The 20,288-nt window shown below is 39.1% G+C and overlaps 1 long non-coding RNA gene across 1 annotated transcript in view; it reads right to left on the bottom strand.

The window, feature by feature from the left end:
- Positions 1 to 6,166: 6,166 nt before the first annotated feature.
- Positions 6,167 to 20,288, bottom strand: part of LOC145722752 (uncharacterized) — a 39,647-nt gene continuing 25,525 nt past the window's right edge. Inside the window, exon 3 of the long non-coding RNA XR_014147257.1 lies at positions 6,167 to 7,671. This is a non-coding gene — a long non-coding RNA (uncharacterized LOC145722752). The remainder of the gene's footprint in view (positions 7,672 to 20,288) is intronic.

Here is a 20,288-nt window from a genome sequence, read left to right as displayed (position 1 = left end):
GGATGGGTTCTGTCTTTTTATCCAATCTGCAACCCTGTGCCATTTTATGGGAGCATTTAGGCCATTCACATTGAGAGTAATTATTGAAACATACAAATTTATTGTCATCCTGTTGCCTGTGAAGACCTTGTTTCTATAGATTGTCTCTGTAAATTTCTGTTCTATATCACTCTTGGAATCTTTCTCCTTTTATAGAAGCCCCCTTAATATTTCTTGCAGAGCTGGCTTAGTGGTCACATATTCTTTCAGTTTCTGCTGGTCTTGGAAGCTCTGCATCTCTCCGTCCATTCTAAATGACAGTCTTGCTGGATAAGGTATTCTTGGCTGCATGTTCCTCTCATTTAGTGCCCTGAATATGTCTTGCCAGGCCTTTCTGGCTCCCCAGGTCTCTGTGGATAGATCTGACATTATTCTGATGTTCCTCCCTCTGTACGTAAGGAATGTCTTCCCCCTAACTGCCCCTAAGATGGTTTCCTTGGTTCTAAGATTTGCGAGTTTTACTATTACATGCCGGGGCGTTGGCCTGTTTTCCTTGATCTTGGGGGGTTCTCTCTGCCTCTAGGATGTGAATGTTTGTTTCATTCCCCAGATTAGGTAAGTTCTCAGCTATGATTTTCTCAAATATATCTTGTAGTCCTCTCTCTCTCTCCACCCCCTCAGGGATCCCAATAATTCTGACATTGGAAGGTTTCACGGTGTCACTTATTTCTCTGATTCTGTTTTCATGGATTTTGAGTTGTTTTTCCCTGGCTTTTTTTCCTTCTTCTCTATTAATTTGTCTTCTAGATCACGAATTTGTTCTTCTGCCTCGGTTACCCTAGCTGTTAGATTATCTAGATTAGATTGGATCTCATTGATAGCATTTTTAAGTTCTGCCAATTCAGCTTCATATCTGCCCTTAGAGACTCTATGTTGCCATTAATCGATTTCTCCATTCTAGCTGTTGTCTTCACAATTGCTACTCTGAATTCCATCTCTGACATCTTGGTTATATCTGTAACCAATTGTAAATCTGTGGCAGAAGTCACAGTCTCTGAGTCTTTCCTATGTTGGGGGTCCTCCTCCTAGTCATTCTGTTGAGGGGTGGTTGAGGGAATGTACAGAGTCCAAATTATTGACCACAACCCAAGCAAGATGCACCTGTTTTATAGGGACCTTAGGGTTGCTGGCCTCTTGTTCTCTCAGCCTGTCTTCTGGGGGAGGGGCCTGCTGCACTGTTGCTCAGGCAACCCTGTTTGGGCAGAGTTGCCTTGCCCCCTGTGGCGGGGGTTGGGCTCAGCGAAAACCAGTTTTTGGGGGCTTTGGTTCTCTGGCGGCTTTCCCTGGTGGCTTTCCGCATCTCTTCCAAGAGTCAGAGCAGAAGAGATCGTATCCAACCTTTTGCCTCAGAGCAGAGAGATTGCAGTCTGTTTTTCAGTGAGCTCTCCAGGCCATGCTGTCTCCGTTTCTGTCTGTGCAGCATCCTGGGTTGTGTGCCCCTCAGCAGCGCTCCCAGTTCTCACCTCCAGGTCGGGGCACATCTCTGCTCTTTGTGCTTCTAAAACCACCAGCCACCGCCAGTTTGCACGCACAGCCCTGCCACTCAGGGTTTCAGTCCAGGGGGCTGCCCTAAAGTCCTTTCCCTGCTGCTACCAGTCTGCAAGTCTGTACCCTGTCTCCAGCGCGGGATGCTACCTCTCACCAGTGGTGTAGGATCCCCATGGCTCCCTCCCCCTTCCATTTATCCTCTGATATTTGTTGGTGGAATCACGGCTCCCTGCTTTGTACCTGGAAACCAACCACCTGCAATATTCTGTTGGTAGAGACCCAGATCTATCTTACATCTCAGACTGATTTTGTGGGTGTTCAGAGTGGTCTGGTTGATATCCAGCTCAATTCTGGGGACCAGTTAGAATAGGGTCCCCTACTCCTCTGCCATCTTTTCCACTCTAGTGCCTTTTTTGTTGAGATATTTATATATTCATATTAAATACACCATTAAGTGTGCAATTCTGTGGTTTTTAGTGTATTTATCACATTGTGCAAGTATCAACTAATTCCAGAACATTTCCATCACCATCCTGCAAAATACCTCCTACCTGTTAGCAGCTACTCCCAGTTCCTCCCATTTGCTCACAACCACTTTATGTATTTGCCTATTCTGGAATTTCATATGGATGAAATCATAATAAGTGACCTTTTGTGTCTGGTTTCTTTCACTTAATGCTTTGAGGTTTATCTATAAGTACTTTATTTTTTCTTATTTTGAATAATACTCCATTGTATGAACATAACATATTTTGTTTATCCATTAATCCTTTAAGGGGCATTTGGGTTATTTCCATTTTTTTTTTTGGCTGTTGTGAATAATGCGGCTATGAACAAGTTTTTATAGACACATGTTTAGTGCACAAGTGCTTGTGTGAACATGTGTTTTCAGTCTTCTTGGATATGTACCTAAGAGGAATTGCTCAATCATATAACTCAATGTTTAACTTTTTGAGGAATCGCCGAAGTCCTTTGCATAGAGGCAGCATGGCTTTTCCTCCCAACAGCAATGTAGGAAGGTTCTAATTTCTTCATATCCTTGTCAACATTTGTTATTTTTCTAAAAATATAAAGAATTATCATAATTTAACAATAAGAAGGCAAATAACCCAATAAAAATGGGCAAATGATTTAAATCAGCAGTTCTCCAGATAAGACATACACATGACTAATGAGCTCATGAAAAGATGCTCAACATCATTAATCATGAAGGAAATGCAAATAAGAACCACTAGATACCGCTTGTAGTCCTTTTGAGCTTGAACAGGACAAAACCCTCTGATTTTTTTTCTTATTTTTCTTGAAGAGATCCATAGTTAGCTCCAAGGCAACTAACTTCACCAAGTACTAAAACACCTGGTGATCTTTGTCCTTCTTGGCCAGAGGCAATGATACTCAGCTTGCCCATTTCATGATAAACCTTGCTCCTTTCTCTCTTTAGTGAAGTTTCTACTTAATGCACATTATCAGAGATTGAGTCTATATTGTTCCCTGTATGTTTCCTGAATCCATAGTAACTTTTTGTCACCATGAAGGGATATATATATATATATATTTTAAGATTTTATTTATTTATTTGACAGAGAGAGATACAGTGAGAGAGGGAACACAAGCAGGGGGAGTGGGAGAGGGAGAAGCAGACTCCCCGCTGAGCAGGGAGCCTGATGCGGGGCTCAATCCCAGGACGCTGGGATCATGACCTGAGCCGAAGGCAGACGCTTAACGACTGAGCCACCCAGGCGCCCTTAATTTTATATTTTTAAGAGAACACTTCACCTTTCAAAGAGTATTTGACTCCATCTTCTTTCTGACTATTGCCAGCACACCTACACTATTGTTTTCAGGTGTCCTAGCGTTTTATAGTTTAATCTTTGATCCAAGAAGCCTTCATTCTTAAATGGGTCATAGTTCTTTTTAAAGAGCATTCAAGAGCCTCATTTTTAAAACACAGTTAAATATAACAATACAACACTGGATAAAAATACAAAGGTGATATTTTGGAGTGTATCAGACAAGATATTAACATTTTGTATCTAAAATTTATGAAAATTACAAGATCATCTTCACAATTATGGATGTTTTTGAGAAGTGCTTCTAATCTATGCACAACACTCACACACAGACATTCACATGTTTCTAATGAAATACTGGCAGAAAAGCCTTTAGAATAGGAAGTAGTGACCTACTTAGTTTTTTTCTGAGTGTTCTATCTTTGAGACCAAAAATTTCACAGGTAAAATTTTCATTCAAAACATAATGGGAAGTACTTAGAAGAATCCTTCTATGTGCATGTTAAAACCATTTATTCGTGACAAGGCATAATAAGATCATTTTTATATATAAGCCTTGCTCTTTTTTGCATGCCAGTATGAAAAATACCACATCATATAATTGCTTTAAAAGAGGTCATTAAAAGTGAGAAATATATCTTTGCACAACATTTTCACTTTTACAAAACTGCTTTATTTCCTGGTTTAGAAGAATTTGCTGAAGCATGCACATAGATGTTGGAGAATAAATTATGAGAGACCATATCAGCAATACTGATTTTAGAAGCTATGTTTCTCAGTGGAATTTTGATGAATGTCTTCAATGTATATTTATGCATATTAACAACGTTTGAATTCCTCCTTGACTATAGTACTGCCTCTGAAATATTGAGCTTTAAAGCAGACTTAAAAGGTTTCATTAAAGGTGATGCTTTTCACTTAATCCCTGGGCATACACTTGCTGTTACTCCTCATCCCAGGTGGCTGTGTATATGCTAAAGAAAATAATGTAAACTGTAGCTCTCTACTTGCAAATATTAATAACTCTGGCAAGGTTGAAATGCATTTTCTCTTCCTCACTTGCATCTTATTTTCTTCTACAGTCATCTGCATTACATAACCTGTCTTGTTTCAGGGGCAGGAAACTTTTCCCTTTCCCCTGAGAATCATTTCAGAAGGTAGAACCTATGCCTTCTTAGAAACCAAGGTGTCCTGGGCGCCTGGGTGGCTCAGTTGGTTGAGCGACTGCCTTCGGCTCAGGTCATGATCCTGGAGTCCTGGGATCGAGTCCCGCATCGGGCTCCCTGCTCAGCAGGGGGTCTGCTTCTCCCTCTGACCCTCTTCCCTCTCGTGCTCTCATTCTCTCTCTCAAATAAATAAATAAATAAAATCTTTAAAAAAAAAGAAAGAAACCAAGGTGTCCTATGTGAGGTGGCCTTTGGTTTGTAATCCACTCTTGGTCCACCAAACAGACAGTCAATACTGGGGAGAAATATGCAAGACCAGTATCCATGACTTGAACATTCAAAGAACTTTTAAGACAAAATTTATTTATTTCATTAGTAAGAGGCTACATTTTGCTCTTATGTATTCTATCTCAACATGTGGTCCCCTATTAGGTATACTGCCTTGTGATGATTACATTTAAAAGGGCATGCAAAGTAATTTTAAAGATATTTTCATCTTCCCTCACCGCTAACAGATTTGAAAAATGAAATGTGTTTCCTCTATTACTGATTTTTATCACTTTCCTTGTGGCAAATGCAAGTTCTTATCTCCTGACTTTTAATGCACATCAGCATGTTCCTGTTTCATTTGCTCTCATTGAGCAGAGAGCTAAAAACTGATGATAAAATGTGCAGTGGGATTCCAGAACTGTCCATGAACTGGCAGGTCCTCTTCAGCATAATCCATAAGCGTTAGACCAATTCTCCACGTTCACATCAAGCCTGACCATACCCTGGATCTCTAGGGCTACAACACACCTCTCATCCTTTGATCTTTCTGAAGGGCTTCTGCAATACAAGAAGAGAAAAAATTGTAAGGACCCAGTGGCCATGGATCATTATGGGAGCTACCTTCAAAATTTTCACAACTTTCTGAAGATAACCACTGAACCACTAACTCTATAACACTCCACATCAGTGGAGATAGCGACTGGTTCCAAACATCATGGCTTTCTGGGATCAGTGCTTTTTCCATGTCTTCTCAACTCATATTTAAAAAGCAGGCACTTTTTCAAGGGAATTTTTAAGAAATGTAGGCTTTAAAAAAAATTGGAAATCAACATCAGAAAGAGTCAAAAGCATCAAAGTGAACAGATGAAAGAACCCAGATTTTATGTTCTAATTCAACTATACTTTATAGTATTTATTGAACTCTCATTGTGTGTAAGTCCATGTCTTAAGGGCTCTAAATGAATAACCTCATTCAGTCCTTCCAACAAGCTAGTGGAGGTAGATAATATTATCATCCCCATTTTATAGATAAGAAAACTGATAATGATTAACATACCCAGTATCATGTGCTAATAAGTGGTACTGTGATTAAGATTAAAATCTCCCTAAATTGACACAGCTTCAAGACAGAAGACGCTGGGCTCCTTAGTTTAGCCTGTCTATTAAAACTAGATTCTAAGCCATCTTTGTTATTTGTTGAGTAATTAATCTTCTCTGGAGGGGATAACTCAACTATGAACTTCAGGTTACACATCATTATGAAATTTTGCATAGTATCTACCCTCTTCAACACAAAATCTTTGTCATAACCTGAAATAATGTAAACTATAAGAAAGCATAAAATTGTTAAATTGTTAATATTCTTAAATTGTGTGTGTGTGTGTGTGTGTGTAAGCGTCCATTTCTCATAAGAAACCTTTTGGTAGGTATAAAATGTAGATACATTTGGAAAGGCAAAAATTATAGGCAAGTGAATGGACAATAAATGAAAGAGAAAGGCATTTCTTCCCACTGGGAATAGGCAATATTTATGAAGAAAACCAATGTCTGCAAAAACACAATGAATAAATATTTTGTATACATTGCATAATCTTGAATAAATTGCAGCTGTAGAAATGGAGAATTATCTGAAAATAGTAACACAAATAATAGTCATTCTTGAGCAGAATATCTTGGGACAAGAAGAGGTGGTAAAAACATAAGAGATCCAGGTCAACCTGACAGATTAAACAAGAGGAACTCCCAGAACTCAACAAAGAGAATTATTGAAGCACTAACTTAGCATTTTAACTAAATTCTGCAAAAAAGAATGAAAAGTTTATACTAAAAATTAGCTGTATAATGATGAGTGTGATTTAGGCATTCATGCTAAGCTCATTGTGTAAAAAGTTGGTATAGATACCTTCCCCAAAGTTAAAGGAACCAGCCCTGCAGGTTATTCTGCTGTGAGTAAAACCTGGATTTTATCACAATTTCAGTAAAAAGAAGTGAGATCAAGCTTTCTGGGACTAGGACTAAGGTGGTGTGTGCCAGAAGTATTCTCTTTGTGGCAGGCAGAAATGGGCAAGAAAGACCATATTTCCATGGCTGGCATTTCTGTGCCCTGCGGTATGTAGCCTTCATGATTTAGGTTGAAGAGAGAATCTGACCCGCCTGCAGTGGCTACATATGAACTGGAAACCCATTTGTTGAGCTCCTTTTCCATCTCTCTGCAGAAAGCACTTTGGGAAGCAGCTTGTTCTGAATTCCGTCTTGTGTGTCGGGTTAGTACAGAAGAAACAGGCAAAGAGGTTAGGTTTAATGTCTTTGGACACATAGAAGGCAGCACACGATAGAAGGACAAAGATAATTGGTTTGCTGGACTCAAATTGAGGCTCTGGAAGGCTAAGTCCCAATGACAGATGGGTCACTGATTACATGACCTTGGTTCCATGCTGCTTGGAGGCTCTTATAATCTAGAGGCATCGTGTGCCAGGCCTGTCCCCCAAGGAAAAACTTCATCTCTACTATCGCCATCACCAAGGGCAGCAATGTGGAGAAGAGATTAAATGGATTGCTCAAAATCAAAAATGCTGACAGAAAGTCTAGCAGGGAAAAGAGCACTCGAAAGGCATCTATAGCTCCTAATTTCATGTTTACCCCAGGAAGAATAAAAAATGTTGAGACATTTCAAGATTGGTCAAAATCACAGAGCAACTGAAAAATACTAAAGATGCCAAGATCTCCCCAGAATCTTCTACACCAGCTCAAGTTCCAAGTAGCAAACACCAGCACATAGTAGATGAAATCCAGAGGACCAGCAGTTCATAGGGGCTAGTAGACAGGAATCTGGTATTCTCTGAGGCTTTCCTTCAAGAACGAGCACCATGTTTGAACACCAAATATCCTGTAGGTCCAGTGTGGAGTCAAATTTTCCTCTAAGGAGACAGGAATAATTAATATTAAAATGCTAGAAAATAAATAAGAAGAGGGTGTAATAGAAACTGATACTGAATTTTTCTTACATCTGTGTTGTTTTTCACTCAATATGAGAAGCTTTTTTTGAAACCCTGTATGAGTGCTACCAAAAATATAAAAAATAAGTTAATAAAAATATATAAAAACAGGAAATAATTGAATCAGGTAAGCTTCTGTAACAATGTACTACCATAATAAGATTCATTTTTTTTTAAGATTTTATTTATTTATTTGAGAGAGAGAGAAAGAGCACGCACAAGTGCGTGAGCAGGGGGAGAGGGAAAGCAGACTCTCCACTGAGCAGGGAGCCCGATGCGGGGCTCGATCCCAGGACCCTGGGATCATGACCTGAGCCGAAGGCAGACGCTTAACCGACTGAGCCATCCAGGCGCCCCATAAGATTCATTTTTATCAGGGCGTGTTATACCAGGGGATGCTGGCATACAAAATTCTTTCTCTGGTAAATAAAGAAAGCAGACACAGTCAGAGTCACTGCTAGTCCAGAAGCATCTTTTGTGTTAAAAGAAAACAATGTGTCCTCTGGGCAATACAGCTTTGTGCATATTCAGTATGGAGAGCAGACTATGTCTTTGGGCTAATTAAAAACTGCAACTTTTCCTATGGGTGAATGTAGTCCCATGATGGGCTCCTATTGGCAAGGGAGCTGCAAACTGGATTGTAGCTCCCGCTTGCTCCCTTGGTAGGGTACTGTTGTGCAGTGAATGTTCCATACAACCGTATGTGACATCAGTGCCTGTATTTTAATCATGTTTTTATAAACAAAAAGCACAGGAAGTACGTGTATGAAAATTGGAAAGGTATACTAAGCTTTGAACAGTGTACTGCTATCTCTGGGTTGTGGAATTGTGTATTTTTATGTGTTTTAAATTATCTGTAATTTATAAATTATCCACGACAAACCAGTATTATTACTGAAATAAGAAAAATAACAGTAAAAACTATTACTTTTTAAATCCCTCTTCATTTGGGGTCTTTTCTCTCATACCGGTATTTTTGTCATTTTTCTTCACTTTCTATTACTGTCTATTGTTCCAGTTGTTATATTTTAAATGAATTCTGATAGCTGGCATTCGTCTGGCATTGTCTAATCACTGGCACTAGATACTTCTTCAAGTACTGGGGTGTGGAAAAAAGCAGACTTCGAATCTTGGGTCTAACAACTTTTTTTTTTTTTTTGAAAGATTTTATTTATTTATTTGACAGAGAGAGAGACACAGCGAGAGAGGGAACACAAGCAGGGGGAGTGGGAGAGAGAGAAGCAGACTCCCCACTGAGCAGGGAGCCCGACGCGGGACTCGATCCCAGGACCCTGGGATCATGACCTGCGCCGAAGGCAGATTCCTAACAACTGAGCCACCCAGGCGCGCCTAGTCTAACGACTTTCTAATTTGGTCATCTTGGTCATTTAACTATTCTATATCTCAAATTCCTCATCTTTAAAACGTAACATTTAAGTAGTAAGATCACTAAAAAGGATACAATTAATGTACCTAATACAGCTATGCATAAGAGGTTTTAATAAATTATAATTGCTATTACTATTATGTCTGAATTTCTTCAAAACTGATGGCACCCTGAGTAAGTATATTAAAGTCTCCTACAGCTCCCACCGGCGCTGACTGGTCATTCATCTCAGGTGAAACTGCACTTGAAGTAACTCCTAAAATACGATGGTTTCAAGTAATTGATTTCATGTCTCTTGAGTATATGCAGCTGAATTTGTTGAGGGTTGGGATGAGAATTAGCTGAACTACTGAAAACAGGAAAGAAGTGTTTAAAGTATTGATAAGCATGAGCTGATATTAATAGTAGGGATAGTTTGCTGAGTGGCGATGCCACATAGAGGAGGGAAGCAGGAAGTAGAGGAGAGGGCAGATGGGAGGTAGGGATATGCTAGTTGAGATAGCCTATGCTACCTACCTGAAACATAAGTGAGAATAAGGAGTCAACCACTGGTCTCTGGGTTGTTAGCTCACTTAGAAAACAGCACAGAGGGCGCCTGGGTGGCTCAGATGGTTAAGTGTCTGCCTTCGGCTCAGGTCATGATCTCAGGGTCCTGGGATCGAGTCCCGCATCAGGTTTCCTGCTCAGTGCAGAGCCTGCTTCTCCCTCCCTCTCCCTCTGCCACTCCCTCTGCTTGTGCTCCTCTGTCATCTCTCTGTCAAATAAATAAATAAAATCTTTAAAAAAAAAAAAGAAAACAGCACAGAAAACAGCTGAGAAATAACCTTGTAGAAAGAGTCAAAGGTCTGATTTCTAGAGCCAATTCCACAATTTCTAACTTCGCAATCTTTGGCTAGTCTCAAGCTTCCAGATTGCCAGTGTTACTTCTTTTTTTTTTTTTTTTTTAAAGATTTTATTTATTTATTTGAGAGAGAGAATGAGAGAGAGAGCACATGGGAGGGGGGAGGGTCAGAGGGAGAAGCAGACTCCCCGCTGAGCAGGGAGCCCGATGCAGGACTCGATCCCGGGACTCCAGGATCATGACCTGAGCCAAAGGCAGTCGCTTAACCAACTGAGCCACCCAGGTGCCCCGCCAGTGTTACTTCTAAAATTTGAAAAAAATATAATTGTTTGAACTGACTGAGGATCAAGAGAGACATGTTTACAAAATTGCATTTTAAACATTTTGCTTATTTGTGAGTTAGTAGTACCTGGGGTCACATTGGCAGTCTTCCTCTCCCTTTGACTGAGGCTTCCCAGGAGCTGTGCTAGAAGACCAAGAAGAGTACACCCAAGCCCAAAGGTGCAGCGCATTTGCTAGGCTGTTTATGCATTCATTGTTAAAAACAGATGCTTATTCACTACTTACTGTGGGCCAGAAACACAGAGTAGGTAGTGCTACAGTGTAGGTGTACGCTGGTAAATAAGCCAAGATAATACTATTCCTCATAGCTACAAACTCTGCTATGTAAATTCTAGGAAGGGAATTGTAGGCTGCTGTGAGATGGGGCATGGGATGTGGCCAGGTAATTCTCAAGGAAGAGACATGTGACGTGAGAGCCGAATGACAAAGGGGTGTTAACCGGTCAAAGAGAGAGTCTTCTGACAGGGAAGAGTGTACACAGGCCCCTGAAAATCAAGGGAGCTTGAATATTGCAGGAACTGGAAGAAGGTCAGTGAGGCAGAAACATGGAAGCAAAAAGAATGAGCTAAGACTGAGATGTCTGAGTCCATGTCTAAGGATTTTGGTCTTGAGGCAGAATGCAATAACCGTATATTCAGCTGGACAAGCCTAGTGGCATTGGAGTATGAGAGAAGGACATAGAGAAAAAAATGTTTAGTTAAATCAATGGATTTGCTAAGAGATATATATGGGTGATAGAGTTGGGGACATAATACATATTTTCTAAGTCTCTGCCTATGTATTTTGATGGATAATGGTTCCATTTACTGGGGCCAGATTTGGGGGAAAGATCATGACTTCAATTTAGGCATGATGAATCCAAAGTGATTTTGAGATATCTAAGGGGATGTGCTAAGTAGGTTAATGGAAATTCAGGTCTGGCATTCAGAAGAAGAGATCTGGGCTGAAGTATAATTTGATCCTTATCCAAGAATACAGGGGTTAGAAGCCATGGGCTCAAATATGGAATTAAATATGATAAAGAAACAATTAAAAGGGAAGAACACTTGTACCAAGCCTAAGACCAAACTGACTGCTATGTGAGCTATATGGACCTTGCTTAATCTGCTACATAATTTAAATTCTCTCTGAAGAATAAATGTCCATAAGTTGTATAGTTGGATGCCAACCAGTCCCTAACTCAATTTTCAGAAGCAAATTGCATCAATTATACTTCTTTTATAGCTTGGAGAGATACTCATGCTAGGATGATGGCATGTTTTTTTAGTACATCTATTTTGTTGTTATTTGCAACAATTTTAGATTATTAAAAAGAAATGGAGCCTGTTTTAGAGAGCAGATCATTTAAAATCGTGCCTTGGTGCTAGAAATATCATTTAGAAAAGTAAATGGGAAAGAATGCAAGATTCTTTGATGTAAAAACTTAGAAAATAGTATGCCAATTAGACAACCCTCTAAATGCTTTTCTAAGGTTAAAAATGGAATCTCACAACAGATTACAAACTTTCTAACCATTAGCGTTGGAAACCATTACAGTAAGTTGGTTCTAACACTGCCTAACTCACTATTCAAGTTTCACTCTGTTCATCTCACTGCTATTCGTTCATCTGCCATAAAACAAAGTCATTATAAGGGTGACCATGAGAACCTGATGTAGAAATGACAATCTCAGCCTGCTTGGGTCCATGAACAACCATACCCTTTCACTGGCCCAGCCAGGACCAGTAAGATAGCAAGAAATAAATGTCTATTAAACTGGGCCATTTTAAATTTGGGTTAACTTGTTATTGAAAATTAATCCTACTTTAATCCTGAGAGTGTTCATTTGTTGATCTTTTCAATGTAAATTATATAATCCTGGTGGACCATCAAGAGAAATGACTAGTCAAGTTCAGTTCACCCTTGTTCCAAAGGAAAGGTTATTAGAGAAACCAAAGGAGCTGAGCAGTCATTTAGATCAACCAGTGAGACAGTTGCAGTGAATTCACTAAAGAAAGGTGTACTTATCGTGACATTAAGGATACGGTTTTGGAACATTTTGTCAAGAAAGATTTCATGGAGATTCTAGTAATCCAAGTAATAGCTCATAGCATTCATGTTACTATTATCTATCATCTATCTATTTACCTACTTTTCTGCTGTTTTATTGATGGATTAATCAATGATACACATAGAAAGTTAGGTTCTTTCCCTCCAGCTTCAGCTAGGTGAGGTTTTTGTATGATCCTAATGACAAGTGCACAAACATCAAATGATAGAGAAAAAACCAACCTCTTAATCTATAATTGCTGACATTGACAGATACTAGATAGTAGCTATTTATCAGGAAATGTAAGTATTTATAAGTTTTATCATTCTAAAAATTTGAAAAAATTTAAAAAGTGCCAAAATTGCAAAAATATGCGTAATACTAAAATCAGCTGGAGAAAAAATTAGAGATCTTCTTAGAGATCTTAGAAGTATCATCATGCATTTGTATGAGATGAAAATGTAACTCTACAACCATGAAAACAAAGAATATTAGAATAATGGAAAGGAAAACAGTGAAATAGTATCAGATGTGAATAACAGGCATTAATTACGTTGCAGGAACAGAACGTAATAAACAACACAGAATTAAAAAAAAAAACCCTAGACATTATAATGCAAAATATATGGGAGAGAGTTAAACCCATTTAAAAGTAATTGGATTTTGAGTAACTATGAAATTGTCCTGGAGATAGATAGATATAGATATAGATATGATAGGCATATTATGAACCAAGTTATTTGGAGACCAACATTGAAATACTTAAGCAGTGGGACAACAGAAAAGTTATTTGTGGATGATACCAGCCCCCCCACCCCCCAAAAAGATAATCCTATTTTTAAAAAGTTTTATTTTGACAACAATATAATACTTACTTTTTAAACAAATAATGAAAATACGGGTAAAAGGCTATGGAGTTTAGAGTAGCAGGTACAAACTTCTGTCTTCTTTTTTTACAGTACTCTGTCTTTAGAGCGAAGAATAGGACCTGACATATAGTCAGAACTCATTACAAATTTGCGGTTGAATAAATTGTATCTAAGTGCCAACGCATTGATGATGGATGAATTTTTCAACTAATGACTGATTGACTTACTGAAGAAATGAATAAACTTGTATGGAATCAGAAAATTTAAGAATTTAAATCAGAGAATTTAAGTGAGTGGAATTTGAGAGTTGAGTGATCACTTGCTTCAACCTTCCAGTTTCACAGATAAGGAGATTGGGACCCAGATCGTACGGATTTGTAGAGCCAGTGACTCTAGGACCACAAGTGAGAAATAAGGTTGCAATGATAATCTAGTCATCTGACCTCTAAGTCCAGTGCCCTGTCACATGTGGAGATAAATTTTAGTAAAAGAATTAAATATATTTCATATTATTCTCAAGTTTATATACGGATCTTGGTCAGAATATTGGAATAAACCTCCCTGAATCTTAGCTTAGTGTCACTGTCATTTTCAGGGCTTAAGCCTCGGTAGCTTCTGGCTTTAGGCTGGTTTATTGTCAAAGCCCCTGCAACCTGTCTTTCAGCTGCTGGATATTACCTCTCACTGCATGAGCCACAGGTGATCTTTTTAATTCCACTAAGCTGCTGAAGCTAATAAAAGTAAAGGTCTTTTTGCCTCTGTAGCACTCCTGTTGATACAGAAATTTTTTTCTATGTTCTCTTGCACTAAATCCTCCTGTTTCTTGATTATCCAGAGGATGGAAAACCAAAAGAAAAGAGCATTTGTGCCCAGCTGCTACTGGAACAGGGGAAAATAGTTTCCAAACTATTTCTACTTTTAAAATAGATTTAATAAGTAAAAAAAAAAAAATCTCTAGCTTCAATCTTCCTACATTATTTGCCATTTAAAAAATGACCATCTTTGTTTCTCTAATAACCAGAAACCATCTTTGTTTTTGGAATAAGCAAAAGAGAAATTCTGGGCTTTTGTTGTTTACATTGGTGGTAGTAATCGATCATTTGTTGGTTTTTTTATTTATTGTATACCTTAATAGTGGAATGGACTATCTTTTTAAAACAAAATGTAATTAATGGTTTTAGCCTAAGAGAGACATAATGATAGCTCAGTAATTGGGTCCATTTAGAGATAAGGAAACAGGTAAAATATCTTGTCTGAGGGCACATAGCTAGAAACGGGCACAATTTGGGTTTTAATTCAGATCATTCTGATTCTAATATCTAAGCACTTTTGACTATGTTATGGCCCTAAAGGAGAATTGTCATTCCCCTGAAGAATAATACCAATTATTCCTAAACTGTTTTTAAAGAACTTTTATATATATATTTTTTTAATATTTTTTTAAATATTTTTAAACATTTATATTGGATTTTAGATGCACAGATTCTCAAGATTGGAAATCTCTGGTGTCATTGAACCCATCCTCCTCCTGGCAGTTTCAATCTCTTACACCACATCAGGGCAACTGAGCATCTGATCTCTCACTGAACAACTCAAGGGATCGGGGATTTAGTCATTACATCCAAAATAGGTTTAAGTATAACTTTAACTATTAGAATAGTCATTTATTTTGATATAGGTGCTACATCACTAAAACTTTTGAGTTGTGGTCTTTAGAACCAGAATTTATCTAGTTCATGAAAAGTGTTTTCTCTCATTTATCAACCTTCTTCCAGAGTATGGAATGAGAACAGAACACAATACAATTAAACCTCAGTGTAATGTATATGGGGAGGGGCATAGTCCAAAAATTAAAACGCTGGTTGGTAATGTTACCAGGTTAAGGAAATTTAACCATGATGTACCTGGAGTCCAAAGGTCTGTTTTGTGATCCAAATCCACCTTAATCCCTGCTGTGCTTTGGTGCCACCTGGTGGTGGATGCTCTGTGACAGATAATGTGATATGTGCACTAGGTACTTAGTTGATTAGTAAAAAGACAGATTTAGACAGTGACCTAAATAAGCTCTTGATAACAAACTGGTAATTTCAAAGAATAAGAACAGTGATAAAGAGAATAGAACAAAAAAATTTCATTGAAAGTGGAAGTGAGGAAAAGCCTCTTTAAGGAAGTGACATTTAAAACTTAAATGATTTTAAGAGTCAGTCTTACCTGCAGTTAATAGAAGGGGAAGTAGCAAGTACAAAGAGCCTCAGGAATACAGAAACAATATATTTTAAAAACTGTAAGAAAAAAAAAACTGCAAGAAGCTCAGTGAGGCTGACAAGTTGTTAATAGAAGGAGCTGTTAATAAGAGAGTAGTTGTTAACTGCAGAAGTAGCCGGAAACCTGAATTGAAGGATCTTGAAAAGATCGGAGGTGTTCAGACTGCAGTGGGAAGCTGTTAAGGTTGGGATTGATATTATTGAAGGGAAAGCAAGAGTAAAAGCCAGGAGACCAGTTAGGAGTTTATTGAATTGGTTCAGGTGAGCAGTGCTTGTGGCTTGAACAAGAATGGTAACAATGGATAGGAATAGACACGAGACAGGATGGCTCATTTGTTGGGAATTTCCTTTCTCTTGGTTTTATTTGGTTTTCTCTTTGTGCACTTATGTGGTTTGTGAACATGCCCTGCATTTTAGAATGAAGAAAATGAGGTAATTGTAACTGCAATTGGTTGAACTAAAACCAAAGTTTTTTTTATTTTGTTTTGGTGGGTTTGTTTACCTAGATAGACTGTCAGAGATAGTTCTCTAAGTTGCAAGTGAATCCACTAAAACATTATTTGTCTGACGTTAGAAAATAAGAGGAGACTGGGACACCTGGGTGGCTCAGTTGGTTGAGCATCTGACTCTTGATCTCAGCTCAGGTCTTGATCTCACCATTGTGAGTTGGAGCCCCACGCTCCATGCTGGGCATGGAGCCTACTTTAAAAAGAAAAAAGAGAAAACACTGCGAGGCTTCTCATGTCAAATCAGACCTCCAAGCGAGTGCTAAAGAAGAGAAAGGAAATGGGGGCTTAGAAAGGATCTTCTCTTCCTTCCCTCTTCCATCAAGTTGTTCAGCTTCCTCTCAGATGTAAATAAAGAAGGTGAACACAGAGGCGATAGAATTTCATGAATAAGAGCACAGGCTTTGATAAAGACTGCCTAATCTCCATTCCAGTTCTACAGCTTGCTAGGGCAAGTTACATAACCTTTCTGTGCCTTGGTTCCACATCTATAAAATGAAGACAAAAATATAACCCACTTCATGGAGTTGTTGGGATAATGAAATGAGTAATATCAGGTAGGTGTTTGGAAGAGTGTCTGGCATATCAGCAGTGTTAAAATAGTAGCTTTTAAGTTTGTGAAAGATCAGTATGTGGTTATTAAATAATTTTGAAAATAAAATTGTCACCAATAGGAGGGTTACATATTTAGAGTAAGAATAAAAGGACAGTGTTTCCACTGTTTCTATCTGTTACCTGGGGATGAGTCACATACTGGAAATACTTTCTTGCCAACTTGAACACCCAAAAAGTCCAACATCAGCAAATGAAAGGAACATCTAGGGTTTCCACTTACGTCCCCTTTTCTACTAGGAATTTGAAGGGAGAGGCCCTTGGTGGATGTTTTCTATTTTTCCAAAGATGGAAATCTGTTGGAAGAACCTCTGCACTTAAGAGCATTTTGACACCTCTGATCAGTGTATTGTTAATAAGGAAGAAAACAAATAGGACAATACTCCCAAGACAGGTCACACACTTTACAGTGACTAACCTTAAATATGAATAAAAACATAAACCCTTCACTGCATTTTCTCTTAAAGGATTTTAAGAGATGCAGAAAAAATAGTTTTGTCTGGATAACTGAGTTGGATGGTAAACAACAGTCTGCAAGAGTAATATTTCCCAAGATGGCACTCTGGGTTTTTTTTTTTTTTCTTTTCTTTTTTTGTAAACCAGCAGACCGCTTTGGCAATAGCCAAAACATTCAGGAATAACTTTTAATGACATAGCCAGATGTGCCTTAGAGAATCAACTGTCTGGCCAAACCAAATTCTACAGAAAGGGAGAATGAACTCAGCACGTAGAAAAAATTCCATCGTGCATGATGTATGCTAGGAATATTATTGCGACTCGATAGCTTGGCCTTTATTTCCTATTGGGTTTAAAACTCTTTCTTAAAGAAGCCAGTTTCTCCCAGTGCTACTGCAAGATAGCAAACAGACCTTCCTAAGTCATATCCTAGTGTCTTGAGAGTGTTCACGTGTGTTGCAGGTGGGATCGATTCATTCCCAGGGCACACTGTACTCAATGGTGATTCTAGCTGATTATTATGGAAGAGTGGCCAGCATTAGCCATTCAAAGATAGTATTATCTAGTGAGCTGTTATACTATGGTTTGTTTATTAGGAATTGATTTTTTTTAAACAAATTACGATTCAAAGATAATCCTGTAAAGAAAAACCGGTTTATCCTTCTAGTAGCAGGGAATACTTCCTGACTTCTTCATACCTCCTCATGCATCTTCTTGAGGTTCTTTACCAGAGGAAGCCTCTCCTTGCCTGTCTCTCTCTCCTCGGAGGAGGAGGCGGAGGATTTATCTGACTGGGAAGTTTGGGAGCTCATTCAGGGCAATTTCTTTGTTTCTCTGTGTCTCTGTCTCTCTTCTCGCTCAATTCTAGCTGGAGCTGGCGAGAAGATGCATTCTCAGCTCTACCTTGTTCCATAAGAGCCTTTTTTCCCTCTCAGTGTTTTGCAATCTCATCTGCTTTCTGTCATGCAGTCACCTTATCAAATTAGGTTGTCTGGGGTTGGGGGGGTGTTGGAGAAGAGAAGGGTCTGGCAGTTTATTTTTGAGAGGGGAGTAAATGCAGTTCAGAGGCACATAAGAAAGGCCACTTGAGCTGTTAAGCTGTTGAGCCAATGAGTATCTGATTGCTAGAGGATTGGGATAGGGCTAGCGAGATCTCAGGGAAAGATGGGGCAGTTATAAGGGCTCTAAAGCTGATTAGTGGCTGCTCTGTGCTATTTATTCATGAAGGGAGGAAAACAACAGTGGCAGATGAGTTAACTTTTAGGTCAACATATGAAAGCCAAAAGACCTCCATGGTAGCAGCATTTAAAGACCTCCTCGTCTCCTGAAGTCACAGCGCAGACTATGGTAAAGTTCAGTCCCAGGACCTGGTGTTCAGATGAGCAGATTGACAAAGATCATTGAACTAACAGCCCTCAAAAGTCGTCTTGGTTAATGTCAAAGCCCTGATTAAAGAATGAGCGAGATCCTGAGATAGGGGATGAGAACTTGTGGCTGGACATCCTTGAGAGCCAGACTCTCAGGTCTACCCTGAGCCTTCAAAGCCAGCAGGACTGTCTCCTTCCCCTTGGTGTCCAACAGCCTCCTCTCCTTGCTTGGAGACCACTTAAAGTCCTCATGTGAGATGTGTGCCTTGCAAGATGATTCTGGCCCTCCTCAAAATCTGCCCTGGCTTCCCTCCTGACTTCTAAACCATGAACTAGATTCAGTCTCAACGTGGCCTGACCAGGAAACCATTGGGAGGAAATAGATTATTCATCATAAACATCGCAGGACCTGATTAATGTGTACTGGCAGGGATCAAAAGAGCATGCTGGGTAGTGGATGAGGATACCTATGATTTAGGGTTGAATGTCTTAGCAATTACCCTACAGCTATTCCTAATAGACTACTAATATAGCTCCTTGAAGCTGGAAAAAACGGATAGCTGGAAAAGCTGGAAATGCATGGATAAATACTGAGGAAAGGCTCAGAAAACTAGTCATGTCAGAATGGATTTATTCTGTAACACCGGAGAAGGTGTTGACTATGTTGCCCTAAAGGTCTCAAAGAAAACTTCCATTCACTTGAACCTTAGGAATCTGCTCATGAAGGAGGACCAGCACTGTAGAGAAGCTCAGGTGGTGGTACTCTTTAGGCAGGGCTGAAAGTATAGGTAACGTAACAGTACAGATCTGGGTTCCCTGAAGATAATGAGATCCTAGACTAGCAAAGGCCAGGTGGTGGCACTTAATTATCAGAATCAAGATCAATGCAATTACTGTAGTGGGCAGCACTGTCAGAGGCAACCAGGGATCCCTGGCCCATAGGGATCAGTCCATGGTAATGGCTTATAGAACATGGTGATCCTAGGGGCAAGATAGATGGGCAGCCAGCAAGAGTATTGGTTAAGATCTATAATAAAAAATTATCAAGAGTACAAGAACAGAAGGCTTATTTATGTCAGCTATATTAAAGTCATGATCCCTTGCCAGTTTCCAGACCTGAGCCTATTCTCAGATCTGGAGCTCATGGATTTAGGAAAAAATTAAGTTATCTTGAGGAAAGATTCTTAAATATCTGTGCAGTGTTTATTATTTTTTATTAACATATAATATATTATTTGTTTCAGGGGTACAGGTCTGTGATTCATCAGTCTTACACAATTCACAGCGCTCACCATAGCACTTACCCTCCCCAGTGTCTATCATCCAGCCACCCTATCCCTCCCACCCCCCTCCACTCCACTCCAGCAACCCTCGGTTTGTTTCCTGAGATTAAGAGTCTCTTATGGTTTGTCTCCCTCTCTGGTTTCATCATGTTTCATTTTTCCCTCCCTTCCCCTATGATTCTCTGTCTTGTTTCTCAAATTCCTCATATCAGTGAGATCATATGATAACTGTCTTTCTCTGATTGACTTATTTTGCTTAGCATAATACCCTCTAGTTCCATCCATGTCATTGCAAATGGCAAGATTTTCATTTTTTTTGAAGGGTGCATAATATTCCTGTGTGTGTGTGTGTGTGTGTGTGTGTGTGTGTGTGTACCACATCTTCTTTATCCATTCCATAGTTTGGCTCTTGTGGACATTGCTGCTATAAACATTGGGGTGCATGTGCCCCTTCGGATCACTACATTTGTATCTTCGTGGTAAATACCCAGTAGTGCAATTGCTGGATCGTAGGGTAGCTCTGTTTTCAACTTTTTGAGGAACCTCCATACTGTTTTCCAGAGTGGCTGCACCAGCTTGCATT

The sequence above is a fragment of the Leptonychotes weddellii genome, chromosome 7 (genome assembly GCF_054177405.1).
Source record: "Leptonychotes weddellii isolate Sample4059 chromosome 7, ASM5417740v2, whole genome shotgun sequence".
NCBI lineage: Eukaryota > Metazoa > Chordata > Mammalia > Carnivora > Phocidae > Leptonychotes > Leptonychotes weddellii.
This window is presented reverse-complemented; position numbering and strand designations above follow the sequence as displayed.